Source organism: Salvelinus fontinalis, chromosome 7, assembly GCF_029448725.1.
Source record: "Salvelinus fontinalis isolate EN_2023a chromosome 7, ASM2944872v1, whole genome shotgun sequence".
NCBI classification, from domain to species: domain Eukaryota; kingdom Metazoa; phylum Chordata; class Actinopteri; order Salmoniformes; family Salmonidae; genus Salvelinus; species Salvelinus fontinalis.
Genome location: NC_074671.1, coordinates 42,681,852 through 42,699,283, shown reverse-complemented (window position 1 = coordinate 42,699,283; position 17,432 = coordinate 42,681,852). Strand labels below are relative to the sequence as shown.

General features: G+C 47.8%; 1 pseudogene; it reads left to right on the top strand.

The window, feature by feature from the left end:
* Nucleotides 1–16,580, top strand: part of LOC129860067 (partitioning defective 3 homolog B-like) — a 204,826-nt pseudogene extending 188,246 nt beyond the window's left edge.
* Nucleotides 16,581–17,432: the final 852 nt, after the last annotated feature.

Here is a 17,432-nt window from a genome sequence, read left to right as displayed (position 1 = left end):
GTGTGGTTCTCCGTTGGCTATGACGTTTGTCTTTTACTGTGAGGGAAAGTAGTCCGGCAGTCTGTAGTCCGGTCAAATTCGAAAGGTTCTAATTTCATACGACAAAAGGGTCGTCCATGGTGGGAAGAGTGGGATGCCACATGGCCACTTTCTTAGTGCAGGAGGGAAACCCCAGCCTCTCACAATGCCCCATGGGCTGCATGTGGCCTGGCCTCAGCTCCTTAGTGTGTCCAGAGAAAGTCTGGTCCTCTGTAAGCTACCCTGCCTGTAGAACACATTAACACTGCCTCTGCGATCCACAGCAACACACACACACACATTTACACGGCATCATCAGGCTCATAACCAAAATGTGTGTGAGTTTAATAGGAAACAGAATTTAATATGATCTTCTCTGTTTTGTGTCCAAAAGATTTATACTCTACCCCGTTGCCATGGTGAGCAGTTATGCCCTGGGGTGTATGGGTGGGATGGAGGTTGAGGGGTCAGACTCCAGGAAGTGTTATCCACCACCACCCTAGAGGAGTCGAGGCCTTTCGGCACACACACTTTTCTGTTCACTATTCATGGAGACTGACAGTAACCCACTCGATAGCTACAACATGAGAAAAATGATAAAGTACATAATTGTATATTCTTGTTTGATAGTCCACTAGTAGTCCACTGGCCAATGATCAAATTCACCCATCCAACTATGTTACTAAAATGTTCGGAGTGAAATTCGGCACTCTTTGCTGACATTCTCTCTGTCTTTCTTTCTCTCCCTCTTTCTCTCTGTCTGTCGCTCTCTGTCTCCCTGTCTCTCCCTTTCCTCTCCCTCCCCTTTCTCTCCCCCACTTTCTCTCCTGCTTTTTTGCTCTTCTTATCTCTTTCTTTGCTTCTCTCTCACTTCTTACCCCCCCCCCCTCTCTCTCTTCCTCTTATAATTTCTCTCCCTCTCTCCTCCATCTCTCCCTCTTCCCCAGAGACACATATGACCAAACTTAACATGCACCCGAGCGGCTCTAACCTGAACCCTGGCCCCCGGCTTCCCGCTCTCCCTGTCTTCGTCCCAAATAGCACCTTATTCCCTATAGTGCATTACTTTTGACCTGGGCCCATAGGACCAGCTCATAGGGCACTGTTCAAAAGTAGTGCACGATGTAAGGAATAGGGTGCCATTTGGAACATGAGACAAATGGCACACAGCGACTACAGCCATTACCCCGCACCTCTTTGCATAATGCCTTTAACCTTCACACAAAGATTGAGCAGCTCAATACTCAATACCCAAATGGCCTACCCCTCGGCATAATGTGGTTTATGCTCATGGTTTATGTCTAGCTCGAGACATGGAGGGTTGGCGACAGGTAGCCTAGTGGTTAGAGCGTCGGGCCAGTAACCGGAAGGTTGCTGGATCGAATCCCCGAGCTGACAAGGTAAAGATCTGTCGTTCTGCCCCTGAGCAAGGCCGTTAACCCTCTGTTCCCGCCACCTCTCTGATTCAGAGGGGTTGGGTTAAATGTGGAAGGCACATTTCAGTTGAATGCATTCAGTTGTACAACTGACTAGGTATCCCCCTTTCCCTTTCCCTTTCTACACTACTTTTCAGAGGAGAGTTGGTATGGTTAGGAAAGCCTCGTTACAACAAGCTAAATACAGCCAAATACATATATTGGCACCCTTGCACTTTTGTTAAGTAATTCCCCATTTCTTCTAAAATAAGTTGAAAAAAGGTTTGGTCTCCACACCTTATTGGATTTTCAACAGTGCAGAACCAATTACATTTTAGTTTACGATTAGAATAACAATTATTGGCACCCCAGAGCAACAACCAGAAAAGCATTCAAAGAAAAGAACACTCTCCCGACAATCAAACATTAGAGGTTCAATAATGTTGTCTCTGGTTCTGGACGCCTTAAACGTGTGCAAGACATCAGGAAATCAAGGAAATCAGGAAATCAAACAGTTATCAAGGCGTTTTGGAGTGCAATGTTCAACCCATTGTCCAAAAACTGTGTGCGCGGACAGCCCTGTGGATACATTGTAAATATTCAGTACCAGTCAAAAAAAAAACTACTCATTCCAGGGTTTTTCTTTATTTTTACTATTTTCTACATTGCAGAATAATAGTGAAGACATCGAAACGATGAAATAAGCAAAAGTGTTCAACAAATCAAAGTATATTTGTAAAGGCTGTCGCTCTCCTCATCCTCGGATGAGGTGAGGAGAGAAGGATCTTCAGACCAAAACGCAGCTTGCGGGAAATAAGCCATCTTTTTATTTATAACAACGATGAAGATGGCAACACTTTAACAAACACTTTAACAAACTTACAAAATAAGAAAACGACGTTGACGAAACCTGAACATAAACTTACATAACTAAACATAAACTCACGTACAGGAAACAGACGACATCGAAACGAAACGAAACAAACAAACGCTACAGTCCCGTGTGGCACGAACATACATACTGACACAGGAGACAATCACCCACAACGAACACTGTGACAACGCCTACCTAAATATGACTCTTAATTAGAGGAACGCCAAACACCTGCCTCTAATTAAGAGCCATACCAGGTAACCCAAAACCAACACAGAAACAGAAAACATAGAATGCCCACCCAACCTCACGTCCTGACCAACTAACACACATAACAACTAACATAAATAGGTCAGGAACGTGACATTACCCCCCCCACAAGGTGCGAACTCCGGACGCACCAGCACAAAGTCTAGGGGAGGGTCTGGGTGGGCATCTAACCACGGTGGTGGCTCAGGCTCCGGGCGCGGTTCCCACCCCACCATAATCCATCCTAGCTTCCTCCCTCCAAGAATGTCCACCCTCTTTTTTCCCCCACAAAATCCTCTTAATAACATACCTAATAAGGACAACACCGGGACAGAGAGATAAATCAAGACAGAGGGATAAATAAGAATATAGAGGTAGATGAAGATAGAGAGGGAGATCAGGATAGAGGGGCAACTCCGGACTGAAAGGCAGCTCCGGACAGAGAGACAGCTCTGGACTGATGGGCAGTTCTGGGTATCTAGCCTTTTCAGGCTGAAGGGCAGCTCATGGCTGACTGACGAATCTCGACGCTCATGGCTGGCTGACGGCTCTCGACGCTCATGGCAGGCTGACGGCTCTCGACGCTCATGGCAGGCTGACGGCTCTCGACGCTCATGGCAGGCTGACGGCTCTCGACGCTCATGGCAGGCTGACGGCTCTCGACGCTCATGGCAGGCTGACGGCTCTCGACGCTCATGGCAGGCTGACGGCTCTCGACGCTCATGGCAGGCTGACGGCTCTCGACGCTCATGGCGCTCTGACGGCTCTGGCTGCTCATGGCGCTCTGACGGCTCTGGCTGCTCATGGCGCTCTGACGGCTCTGGCTGCTCATGGCGCTCTGACGGCTCTGGCTGCTCATGGCTCTCTGACGGCTCTGGCTGCTCATGGCTCTCTGACGGCTCTGGCTGCTCATGGCTCTCTGACGGCTCTGGCTGCTCATGGCTCTCTGACGGCTCTGGCTGCTCATGGCTCGCTGGCGGCTCTGGCAGATCCTGTCTGGTTGGCGGCTCTGGCAGATCCTGTCTGGTTGGCGGCTCTGGCAGATCCTGTCTGGTTGGCGGCTCTGGCAGATCCTGTCTGGTTGGCGGCTCTGGCAGATCCTGTCTGGTTGGCGGCTCTGGCAGATCCTGTCTGGTTGGCGGCTCTGGCAGATCCTGTCTGGTTGGCGGCTCTGGCAGATCCTGTCTGGCTGACGGCTCTAGCGGCTCCTGTCTGGCTGACGGCTCTAGCGGCTCCTGTCTGGCTGACGGCTCTAGCGGCTCCTGTCTGGCTGACGGCTCTGTAGGCTCATGGCAGACGGGCGGCTTTGCAGGCTCATGGCAGACGGGCGGCTTTGCAGGCTCCTGGCAGACGGATGGCTCAGACGGCGCTGGGGAGACGGATGGCTCAGATGGCGCTGGGGAGACGGATGGCTCAGATGGCGCTGGGGAGACGGATGGCTCAGATGGCGCTGGGGAGACGGATGGCTCAGATGGCGCTGGGGAGACGGATGGCTCTGGCCGGATACGGTGCACTGTAGACCTGGTGCGTGGTGCCGGAACTGGAGGCACCGGGCTAAGGATAAGCACCTTCCTACTAGTGCGGGGAGCAGGGACAGGGCACACTGTATTCTCAAAGCCCACTCTATAACTGATGCGTGGTACCGGCACTGGTGACGCCGGGCTGAGGACAAGCACATCAGGATTAGTAGGGGGAGAAGATACAGTTTGTACAGGGCTCTGGAGACGCACTGGTAGCTTAGTGCGTGGGACCGGAACTGGAGGCACCGGGCTAGATACACGCACTACAGGGAGAGTGCGTGGAGGAGGAACAGGGCTCAGGATACGCACTGGTAGCCTAGTGCGTAGTGTAGACACTGTAGGTACTAGGCTGGGGCGGGGAGGTGGTGCCGGAAATACCGGACCGTGGAGACGTACTGGCACTCTTGAGCATTGAGCCTGCCCAACCTTACCTGGTTGAATGCTCCCGGTTGCCCGACCAGTGCGGGGAGGTGGAATAACCCGCACCGGCCTATGTAGGCGAACCGGGGAAACCATGCGTAAGGCAGGTGCCCTGTATGCCGGCCCGAGGAGACGCACTGGAGACCAGACGTGTTGAGCCGGCCTCATGACACCTGGCTCAATACCCAATCTAGCCCTACCAGTGCGGGGAGGTGGAATAACCCGCACTGGGCTATGCACTCGTACAGGAGACACCGTGCGCTCTACTGCGTAACACGGCGCCTGCCCGTACTCCCGCTCTCCACGGTAAGCCTGGGAAGTGGGCGCAGGTCTCCTACCTGCCCTTGGCCCACTACCTCCTAGCCCCCCCCCAAGAAATTTTTGGGTGTTACTTACGGGCTTTTTTGGCTTCCGTGCCAGACGCGTTCCCTCATAGCTCCGGTTCCTCTCCCCGGTAGCCTCTGCTCTCCTCAGTGCCTCCACCTGTTCCCATGGGAGGCGATCCCTACCAGCCAGGATCTCCTCCCAAGTGTAGCAACCCTTTCCGTCCAATACATCGTCCCATGTCCATTGCTCCTTTCTCTCCTGTCCCTTACTCCGTTTAGTTCTCCCTTGCCGCTTGGTCTTAGCGTGGTGGGTGATTCTGTAAAGGCTGTCGCTCTCCTCATCCTCGGATGAGGTGAGGAGAGAAGGATCTTCAGACCAAAACGCAGCTTGCGGGAAATAAGCCATCTTTTTATTTATAACAACGATGAAGATGGCAACACGAAAACAAACACTTTAACAAACTTACAAAATAAGAAAACGACGTTGACGAAACCTGAACATAAACTTACATAACTAAACATAAACTCACGTACAGGAAACAGACGACATCGAAACGAAACGAAACAAACAAACGCTACAGTCCCGTGTGGCACGAACATACATACTGACACAGGAGACAATCACCCACAACGAACACTGTGACAACGCCTACCTAAATATGACTCTTAATTAGAGGAACGCCAAACACCTGCCTCTAATTAAGAGCCATACCAGGTAACCCAAAACCAACACAGAAACAGAAAACATAGAATGCCCACCCAACCTCACGTCCTGACCAACTAACACACATAACAACTAACATAAATAGGTCAGGAACGTGACAATATTTTATATTTGAGTAGGTGTGTGCAAACTTTTGACTGGTACTGTATATCAAATCAAATTGTATTTCTCATACGCTTCGTATGAGAAATTATTAATATAATAATTATTAATATATATATTAATAATTATAGTGACATGGGAATAAATACACAGTGAATGTGTTGTGGGATGTGGAGGTAAAAAGCTCTTTTCAGGGGATTGCCTGTGTTTGTCGTTGTCCCCGCCCTCCTCTAACCATTACTACAACCCCTACGCTGACCTTTTTTTACAAGGAGCATGTGTGCACCTAAGTTGAAAAATGTAGTCGCACACAAACAAAACTAGGAGCACAATGGAAAATATTTGAGGTAGTAAAGCTGGACTCCTTACATTTTCTAACAAAGAATTCCTGGTCGCACAGCAAAATATTTATTATTTGTCCTCTCTCACTTGACTGTAGGCTACAGCTACGTCTAACCAATATTAACCCTTACCCATATAGCTAACGCTAACCCTAATATGAACAGACAGACAGACAGACAGGCAGGCAGGCAGGCAGGCAGGCAGGCAGGCAGGCAGGCAATAATAATATTATATCCTCCACAGATGGCCGTGAGAGGACCTGATACCCGCCCGGGACCCTGCTATGAGGACGGGGAGCGACAGTACGCAGCCCACTCCAGGAAGTACATTTTCAAGTCATTTCAGGAAGTACATTTTAATTACAATTCAATAATCGAAAAGAAGGCATTTATTAATTTTAGTGACTTCTCAATAAATTGCTATTTATTTGAAAAGTTTTTTACATTTCTGAATTTTTATTTCAAATCACTTCCTGAATTGACTGCCTTCAATTTGAATGGAGCCCAACCTTGGCGTGTGTGTACATGCATGTGTGTCTGTCTGTCTTCTTATCTGTTTTAGGCCACCATCAATACAATACACACACACACACACCCACACACACACACGGCATCAGAGAGAATAATCCTCTTTAGAGCTTACAATTAAATCTGGAGTGTTTGCCTTGGGAAAGCCTCCTCATCCCGTGAGTAGCCCTGATCAGCTCCTCGGAGACGAAGAATAGACGGTGGATGGATCCTTTCTCTGCGCCACAGAGGTCCACCTAGATTATGCATGAGCATGATGCGGTTCTGTGCAGCTCAGTTAGCGGAGCACGGCCCAATGCCAAAGTCGCCGGTTCGATTCTGGCTGGGACCACCCATACGGAAATGTATGCATGCTCTACTGTAAGTCGCTTTGAATCAAGGGTCTGCTAAATGACATACATTAGATTTTATAACACTTTCTTTTTTATAACCACGTTTCTCTATCCGTCTGACTCAACATCCTCATGTCAGATGGCACTTACACATGTGCACACATGTAGACTTAGTACCTGCTGTACACATACTCAAACACTCACACTCTTTCCCCCCCCCCCACACACACACACACTCTGCTGTGTTAAAGTCCCCCAGCGCTAACCAGGAGAACACACCCCATCGATAGGTGCAGTGTGGTGGGCCTGGGAGACAACCAGAGCACACAGTGGAGTGGTGCAGAGAAAGCAGTCATTTCACGGGTTATTGCTCGGGCTGATATGAGGGGCACCGGGGAGAAGGGAGTGGAGCCAGGCTGACTGAGATGCACTAAAACTGAACAGAGCATCCACTGAAAGGAGCAGTGTGACTGACTAAGTCTGGACTGTGATGCTAAAGCCTAAGGCTTTCTGCATGTAGGCCCTTCCCGAGCTAATGCTAAGCTTATGCTAACACATGTCTCAGACTACGTAACTCACACTCGACCGGCGTCGAATCGCAGGCAGTTAAATGAACTGTCGAGAGAAATGTCCGAGCTGTCGCTTAGCCCTCTCTTCTGATTTTAGTTAGAGGTGTCAACCCCACAAGCCTTTGTTCAAGTCTCTGTGAGACTATAGTACACAGAGTGACGGAGCATTCAACCGCTGGTGGGGAGCAGCATGTCTTCAGCACCAGAACAAAGAGAGAAGAAAGTGCCGCACGCACTGCCTCCAAATGATTCATTCCAAATCTTATATGTTTGCTCTCTTGTTTTAGATGTTCACTCGAGGATGAAACAAGCCCTGTACCCCAGAAACACGACATCTCCCCGAAGCGTCAATACCAAGACGGGGGACCTAAATTTATTCTAGGAATTTGACAAAACAAAGAGCGAGAGATTGGGAGGGAGGGAGGGAGGGAGGGATGGGGCTTTATTTCTGGGTTTTGGAGGGGAAATAATACAGAAAGCGGGAGAGCGATATGGAGAGAGAAATAGAGAGGGAAGTGAAATGTGTTTTTCAAACCAAGCTGAACTTTGCGTGAGATCCCCCCCCCCGGGCCCAGCTCATTGAGAGTCATTTCCTCTCAAATGAGTGTGTCTCTGCTGTGCGGCTGTGTTCCATTAGCATACATTTGGCCTGTCTTTTGTGAGGAAGGAGCCGGCACTTGCTGGGGATGCGGCTGGGGCTGCACGTCTGGAAAGTCCAATGCCTTAGGGGGGAATGGTGGTACCCCTCTATTCTCCCCATCTCAACCCCGGCTCCTGTAGTGGGGATCAGCTTTTCCCTAGACTGGGGTATTGGTGCTCGGGGGGAGAGGGAGGGGTAAAACACACACTCATTCTACCCCATATGGAGCACATTAAGGGCATTACTGTTCTGAAGCACTGGGTGATGGGCTCCACGGCTCAGCCCCAGGTTATCCAGTCTGAACGGCCCATGACCCCATAGGTGATTGGATTAGGCCACTGAGCCGAGGTTGTGTGCGTGAACAGTGGTCGCTGGGCTGATAATTGTGTGATTAATGTGCAGCCGGTGGCCAGTGCTTCAGATGGAGGACTGATATTACCCTCATCAATTGGGGGGGGGGGGGGGGGGGGGGGGGGGGGGGGGGTGTGTGTGTGTGTGTGGTCTGAATGGCACATTTAACTCTAGAGCTGCTGTAGTAACATAAATGTCTTTACAAAGGGCCACCAGAAGGGTTGTCTGTGTGTACTCCTGAACACATGAGGACCAGTCTGACCACACATACACTCTGCCCCTGACTTTAACCTTCCATGGTTTCAGCTCAGTAGTTTTGTTCCACGGCACCTATCTCCGACCCACTGGTCGGTGGTCTCTTCTCTCCTCCTAATGATCCGTGATTGGAGCTGTGTGTGTGTGTGTGTGTGTGTGTGTGTGGTGTGCGTTTTCTCCTTCGTGAGCATGGCTTCGCTCTCCGACAGATGTCCACGTCAGCACTGTATGTCGCTTAAACAGGTGCATGCTGGGTAAATGTTTGATCAGCACATGAGCATTGGTCTCTCACTAATCTCATCCCTTACTTTTCGTTTCAATTCAGATCATTTCAATTCATTGACCTTTTTATTGGTATGCTAAGTCATTTTAGGTTTCTCAGACCCCAACGTAGACTTTGCATACCGTCTTCCTCCTTCACGACGCTCCTTGCTGTATGTATCAAGCGTCTCAGAGTAGGAGTGCCTTATGATCACAATGGAAACAATTACATGGACGGGTGAACTGATTCCAGATCAGCACGCCTATTGTGGGAAACTTTGAATACGAGTCCTGGTTTGTTCTTCAAATCTCTGCGGAACCTGTTAAGAAGTGATTTGAATTTTTTGGTTTGGCGTCGCCACTTCATTGCTCCCTTTTGTGGCAGTGTGTTGCCGTTTCGGTCCGGAGTAAATGCAGGACGCGGCACTCTGTCCCCCGCTAACTCTGTTTTCGATGAAACGGGCCCGTAATGACATTTTGTAAATTAAACTGGTTTAGCCGTTAGGCTTTCATAAAGGCATCGCGTCAGTGGGCTCTGGCTGCCGGGAGAGGTCACGCTCTTTCGGTCTCTCCGTCTACGACAGACACCGAGGCGGGCACAAGCATTTTTGGAAAAAGAAATCATGGATTTATAAATAAAACAAAGGATAAACACACACTGTGAGTGAGTGAGTGAGTGAGTGAGTGAGTGAGTGAGTGAGTGAGTGAGTGAGGATTTATAAATAAAACAAAGGATAAACACACACTGTGAGTGAGTGAGTGAGTGAGTGAGTGAGTGAGTGAGTGAGTGAGTGAGGTCTTTGACCGCTGACCAGTGAAGTCACAAAACAGATGGAAAGATGTCAAGGCTGACAATGTATTTTAGATCTGAACTAGTTGAAATAGCAGTAGTTAAATCTGGAATGTAATTAGTAATTGGCCACCAGGATATCTGATAGAATTGTTGGTGCTATTCAGTCTCATTTTAGTGCGTGTTACTCCTGTGTAACGGTCTCAGTGGGATACAGTGCTGCAAAGTGTAATTCATACTGTACTCACTATAGAGTAGACAGAGTGATGGCAAACACAGAGACATTTTGTGTGTGGGTGTGTGCATGCATGTCTGTGTGAAAGCCCTCTTCCCAATGTTTATCTAGGTTGGTTTGATTAACACAAATAACCTCTCTCCATTGCAGCCTAATGGTTTTCCTTTAAAGGGATACTTTGGGATTTTGAAGCCCGTTATCTACTTCTCCAGAGTCAGATGAACTCGTGGATACCATTTGTATGTCTCTGTGCCCAGTATGAATGAAGTTAGAGGTAGATTTGCGACTAGCGCAATGAATGGAAATCTATGGGTATCTAGTTCTGGGGAAGTAGATAAAAGACTGCATTGACAAAATCCTGAAAGTATCCCTTTAATGTGAAACCAGCCTGGTCTGGCCTCTGTCTCTAGCACTCAGCCTGCCGTGTGTGTGTATGTCTATCCCTCCATCTGTCCGTTATTTTGGAAAGTCCATAGCACAAAGTGAAACACTCGCACGTATACACACACACACACACGTATGCAGATTGTCAGTAAGTGCTATGGACCCTCCAGAGAATGAGTTAGATCCCCTCCAAGCAACCCCTCGGTGGCCTCCATGGCAGCTAGCTACAAGCTGTGTTCCCTCACACCAATGGAGTTTATTGAGGGTCAGGTAAGAACCTCAGGGCCTAATTATCCTTCCGTTTCCTTGGGCAGGTGCAAAAAGTCCCCTTCACTCACCAGGGCCAAATTCCTCCTTGTCGTAAGGCGGAAACTATGCCCAAATGTCATTGCGCACACACACACACAAACACACAGCGCATAGACGCATACACATAACACACACAACACACCACATAGAGACACGCAGACCACATAAACACACACCACATGCACCATCTCCCCGTTTTCAGGCAACATCTCAAGGGCTGTTTGCATGGTGTACTGTGTGTCCCAAAATGTAAGTAGCACCCTATACCCTACATGGTGCACTACTTTTGACCAGAGCCTTATTGTCGCTGGTCAAAAGTAGTGCGCAATATAGCGAATAGGGTGCTATTTGGGATGCATTCATAGTATGTGTTGACAGTTGAGAGGTGTGAGTCTGATTCATTACATGACATGTTATTAGTAGCGTTCACTTGGCCCATGTGGATAGGATCACACCTCCCTCTGTCAGGTTGTATTACATGACCAAAGGTATGTGGACACCTGCTCATCGAACGTCTCATTCCAAAATCAGAGTTTGTCTGCCCTTTGCTGCTATAACAGCCTCCACTCTTCTGGGAAGGCTTTCCACTAGATGTTGGAACATTGCTGCTTCCATTCAGCCACAAGCGCATTATGTTGGGTGATTAGGCCTGGCTCGCAGTTGGCGTTCCAATTCATCCCAAAGGTGTTTGATGGGGTTGAGGTCAGTGCTCTGTGCAGGCCAGTCAAGTTCTTCCACACGGATCTCGACAAACCGTTTCTGTATGGACCTCGCTTTGTGCACAGGGGCATTGTCATGCTGAAACAGGAAAGGGCCTTCCCCAAACTGTTGCCACAAAGCACAGAATTGTCTAGAATGTCATTGTGTGCTGTAGCGTTAAGATCTCCCTTCACTGGAACGAAAGGGCCTAGCCCGAACCATGGAGAAACAGCCTCAGACCATTATTCCTCCTCCACCAAACTTTACAGTTGCATTCAGGCAGGTAGTGTTCTCCTGGCATCGGACTGCCAGATGGTGAAGCATGATTCATCTCTCCAGAGAACGCGTTTCTACTGCTCCAGAGTCAAATGGCAGCGTGCTTTACACCAGTCCAGCCGACGTTTGCCGTTGCGCATGGTGATCTTAGGCTTGTGTGTGGCTGCTCGGCCATGGAAACCATGAGCTCTTCAGTAAGGCCATTCTATTGCCAATGTTTGTCTATGGAGATTGCATGGCTGTGTGCTGAATTTTATACACCTGTCAGCTGAAATAGCCAAATTCACTAATTTGAAGTGGTGTCCACATGCCTTTGTGTATATAGAGTATATTACACCCCTTACACATACTCGCATACACTCACAGACACAAACATGCACACACACACATACATATACATACCCACATACACACACATCCATTATACTGACATGCATTTAGATACACCCGTACATCCACAATCACCTATACACTCACATGTATGCATGGAGTTTGAAAGCCCTCTTTGCTCCCTCCTCTCTCTCTAGCTCTCCTAGAGTTAGTGAGAGTAGAGCTCTCACTGTCCACTCACAGGCGTGCTCAGTGTGACAGCTCTGCACCTGTTGACTGTGCGTCATAACATGTTGTGTATGTGCTTCCCTTGGGAGATCTCTGTGGTGTGTGGGACAGTGGGCTAGGCATGCCAGACATCAATAGCATGTGGTTTATGTAGACTTGACCACCCAAACACGGACATACAGGTGGTCCCTTATCATTCAGCACCGGGGCCCCTATGATGTCACTAAGGGCCCAGAGAAGCGATAAGGAGGGAGAGAAAGAGAGTGAGAGATGGAGAGTGAGAAAGAAGTGGGGAGAGAAATGAAAGCCAGATGTTTCATCACTAGTGATTAGCAGCCGGCCAGCTGGGGTTTTAAGGGAGGGGAGAGCACCTGAGCCTTCACCCCAGCTCAAGGCCTCCAAACAGGCTTTCACCTCCACATCCTTCTCCATCTTCCCACTAGCCTAAACATCTTTCCACCAGCTTACACAGGCCGAATCTGCCCCCGAAATGACCCTTTCACAGCATCACATCTATTAATCTATCCCTTTATCCGTCTCTCCATCCAGAGATGGGGATGGCTGGGTTGATGAATAGATCGACATTTATTGTCCTCAGAGGATGTAGAGCTGGCGGGTGGGATGTGTGTGTGTGTGTGTGTGTGTGTGTGTGTGTGTGTGTGTGTGTGTGTGTGTGTGTGTGTGTGTGTGTGTGTGTGTGTGTGTGTGTGTGTGTGTGTGTGTGTGTGTGTGTGTGTGTGTGTGTGTGTGTGTGTGTGTGTGTGTTAAGCATGTTGGTATCACAAACGCATGTATGAAAATCGGCAGGGAATTTACCAGTGCAGTTTCACCTCTATCTGACCTGGGAGAAGGCCTAGTTTTTGGCTTTGGTCCTGGTTGTTGGCTGTGTGTGTAACTTAGCCCAGGCAGGGCAGAGCGTGAGCAGAGAAAAATGTGAATGTGGCTGTGAAAGGTGATCCATCCTGCCTCTGTGAGTCGCCCTGCGTGTCTCCTTACCCCAGGAGCTTAGCCCCCTAATCACCCCACAGTCACTGGGAGGGAATCAGAGACACCCAGCTGCCTGCAGCCTCCTTACTGCGCTACCCCCCCCGGGTCACACACACTCAATCAGATATGTGTATTTACACACGAGCTTATGCACACACACAAGTTGACTGGAGAGAAGGGAGAAAAAAATAGTTTTTTTAATATGTTTCTGTCCTCTGTGTGTGTGTCGCAGGAGAGCGGATCCGAATGACTACCCCACCCAGTCTAGGACAGCACCTGGTTACCCTGGCCGAGACAACTACTACCCCCCTAAAGAGGCCCAGCCCCGCTTCTCCAGCCTGCCCCGGGCCACCTCGCACCCTGGGCCACCACAGGTGGACCCCAGGTACTACCCATCCTCACCCCACCGGGCTGACCAGCACCATGGGCCCCCCACACCAGGCACCCGTCTCCCCCGCTACGAGACAGTGGGCAGGGGCGGTCACCGTGACGCCAGCCCCGGCCGATTCGCCAGCCCTGAGCGCTACGGCGGCGGCTACAGGGACAGCAGGCAGCCGGACCCACGCCAGAAGAACAGCTTGATCGGAGCGGTGTAGGTGCGATAGCTGGATGGACTCAGACTGGGATTGCAGAATTCTGGTAACTTTCCCCAAATTCCCCAGATTTTCCGGGAAAGTCCCAGTTGGAAGATTCCCGGGTTTCTGCCTTATTTCTTCTTGATTCCTGGGATCTTCCAACGAGGATTTCTGGAAAACCTTGGAATTTTGGAAAGATTACTGATTACTCCAACCCTAAATCAGACCCACTCATTGCTTCTCTACAGCCCCCTGTCTGAAAACATCCTCGCCCCCCTACCTCGTTTGGTGTCTGCAAATCTGAAGGAATCAGGCCAGGTCAAAAGTAGTGCACTATGTAGGGAATAAGGTGCCATTTGGAAGGGGTGGTTTATGGACCAGGCCATCATCGGAACACTCCTCTCAGCTGCTGACATGTTTTAGAAGCAGTAAAGGTCTATATGTGTACAGTATGTATAGAGATGTTTAGAAATGTGTGTTTCTTTATGCATGTGTGGGGATGTAAATAATGTATTTTGATTCACAGGGGTCTATATGTGTACAGTATGTATAGAGATGTTTAGAAATGTGTGTTTCTTTATGCATGTGTGGGGATGTAAATAATGTATTTTGATTCACAGGGGTCTATATGTGTACAGTATGTATAGAGATGTTTAGAAATGTGTGTTTCTTTATGCATGTGTGGGGATGTAAATAATGTATTTTGATTCACAGGGGTCCAGAATGACTGGAGGTAGACATGATGAACAGATTGGAAAGAGACTTTTAATTGAATACCAGCCAAACTCTTGCAGTGTTGCTGGCTTGCACAAACTTTTTGCACAAGCTCAAAAACAGGCCCCTCCCCTTCTGGAACAACAGTGAGAGGCCAGGGATGGTGACGTTAGGGTTTCGACTCAAAAGGCACCCTATTCCCGAGATAACGGAAGACAAAAAGACAACTGGACAGGAAGTTGATCCTAAGAAACAAGGTCAGAGGAACAGGACGTAGGGAACAGGAAATGAAGTCCACATCAAAGCATCTTTGCCCGCCTGCCGTGTCCCTTCCATCCGCCAATTTAGATGTGAGTGTTTTTTGAATGTGTTTTGTTTTGTTTGTGGTCATTGCTAAAAAACCTTCTATTAACAGTTTTTTGCCTATGACAAATTTCTGCTGCCGATAATGTGCTTTTTTAAGTAAAGTATAATGTGTGTGGTGTTTATGATTTAAAACGGCTATGTCAAATTTAGGTTATGTTATCATAAAGACTGTTGAACAAATTAAAATGTATGCTCTGTGTTGACTAGCTATATTTATTCATCACATGGGCTGTGTCCCAAATGGCACCCTATTCCCAATATACTGCACTTTTGAGCAGAACCCTAATGGGCTGTGTCCATAGCCTTTTGAACCCTGGTCAGAATAGGGAATAACGGTGCCATTTGGTGCACAGCCACAGTCTCCAGGGATGAAGCCTAAGAGAGACACTTAAACATGTTACTCATATGCACCGGGATTATTATCCTTTCTCGCCATTGATATCATTTCCCTTGTGGGATGGTAAAGAATCACAACGCTGACCATATCACGTCATATTGTACGTTAATGACGATACATTTTAACCTTTGTTTGTAAATGCACGTTTTTATATTATGCTGTGCATGAAATATACATTGTAAATGATCATATACAGTATGCCAAGATGAATTTTGTTTATTGTTCACCAATTTAGCTGTCTCATTTTACCGGATGATGGAATTGCAAAGTTATGCAAATTGTCCTGATTGAGTCACCAATATGATGACTCATCTTGCCCAAATGATTCATTAAGATTTTCAACCCAGTTTAGCTTTCCCATTTGAGATAGATTTGCCCTCTATGATAACAGAGAGGCCCAGGGTGCTTCCCAAATGGCACCCTATTCTCTACATAGTGCCATACTTTTGACCAGGGCCCATTGGACCAGCTCATAGGGCTCTAGTCAAAAGTATTGCACTATTTAGGGAATAGGGTGCCATTTGGGACGTAGACCCAGTCTTACTGCTGATAAAGACTGAATCACCCTCAACAATTAAGACTGAGGAGATCTCTGTGCTGAAGTGATTACCTCCCAATTTGCTCCCACGGAAAAGGAAGATCTGGCTGATTGGAATTAGAGGTTGGAATTAGGATAATTAGAATCTGTTGAGAGCTCATTTTATCAGTTAGTGTTTAATTACCGCAGAGGCCAGTCACTGTGTTTCATCCCAAATGGCACCCTATTTCCTACATAGTGCATTGCTTTTGACCAGGGCCAGTAGGGCATATTGGGGCCGATTCTGACCCGAGTTAAGCATGCGTAAATGGAACGTAATTCCCTTTAATGCACTCTATGCACATTCTGACCTTGAACTTAAGCATGAGAATAGTATGCTGTTCACACGCGATTCATTTTGGGTGGAGATCTAAGAAAAAAAGGTGTGTTTGAGGTGGGTATTCTGACCTTGACGCACGAGGAAACCATGAATAACATATGTATTGTGGCCCATTTTCCTCAGTGAAGTAGGCTATAAATAGCTATGCAGTTATTCAAAAATGTTATTGTGTGCCCTCATAATTTGCGTGAATGCAATTTGGAATACCAAACTATAGGTTTATGTAGGGCTGAACCTGCCGAGTTGATGTATGCACTTTAAAATGTTTTAATTATATAAGCTTTTCACCGTTTTATTTTACCATTTGTATCATGTTAAATATTAGCCACTATCAGGAGCCGCCGTCAGTAATACCCACAGACATTTATACACTGAATAAAAATATAAATGCAACATGTAAAGTGTTGGTCCAATGTTTTATGAGCTGAAATAAAAGATCCCAGAAATATTCCATTCTCACAAAAAGCTTAATTTGCTCAAATTTTGTGCCCTGTTAGTTAGCAATTGTCCTTTGCCTAAGATAACCCATCCACTTGACAGGGGTGGCATATCAAGAAGCAGATTAAACAACATGATCATTACACATGTGCACCTTGTGTTGGGGACAATAAAAGGCCACTCTAAAATGTGCAGATTTATCACACAACACAAGTCCACAGATGTTTCAAAAGGGTGTGCAATTGGCATGCTGACTGCAGGAATGTCCACCAGAGCTGTTGCCAGATAATTTTATGTTTATTTCTCTACCATAAGCCGCCTGCAACGTCATTTTAGAGAATTTGGAAGTACTTCCAACCTGCCTCACAACTGCAGAACACATGTATAGCGTTGTGTGGGCAAGTGGTTTGCTGATGTCAATGTTGTGAACAGAGTGCCCCATGGTGGAGGTGGGGTTATGGTATGGGCAGGCATAAGCTACGGACAGCGAAAACAATTGCATTTTATTGATGGCAATTTGAATGTACAGAGATACCGTGACGAGATCCTGAGGCCCATTGTCATGCCATTTATCCGCTTCCATCACCTCATGTGATGATAGTGCACGGCCCCATGTCGCAAGGATCTACACAATTCCTGGAAGCTGAAAATGTACCAGTTCTTCCATGGCCTGCATACTCACCAGACATGTTACCCATTGAGCATGTTTGGGATACTGTGCATCAACGTGTACGACAGTGTGTTCCAGTTCCCACTAATATCCAGCAACTTACCACAGCCATTGAAGAGGAGTGGAACAACATTCCGTAGGCCACAATCAACAGCCTGATCAACTCTATGCGAAGGCCATGTGTCACGCTGC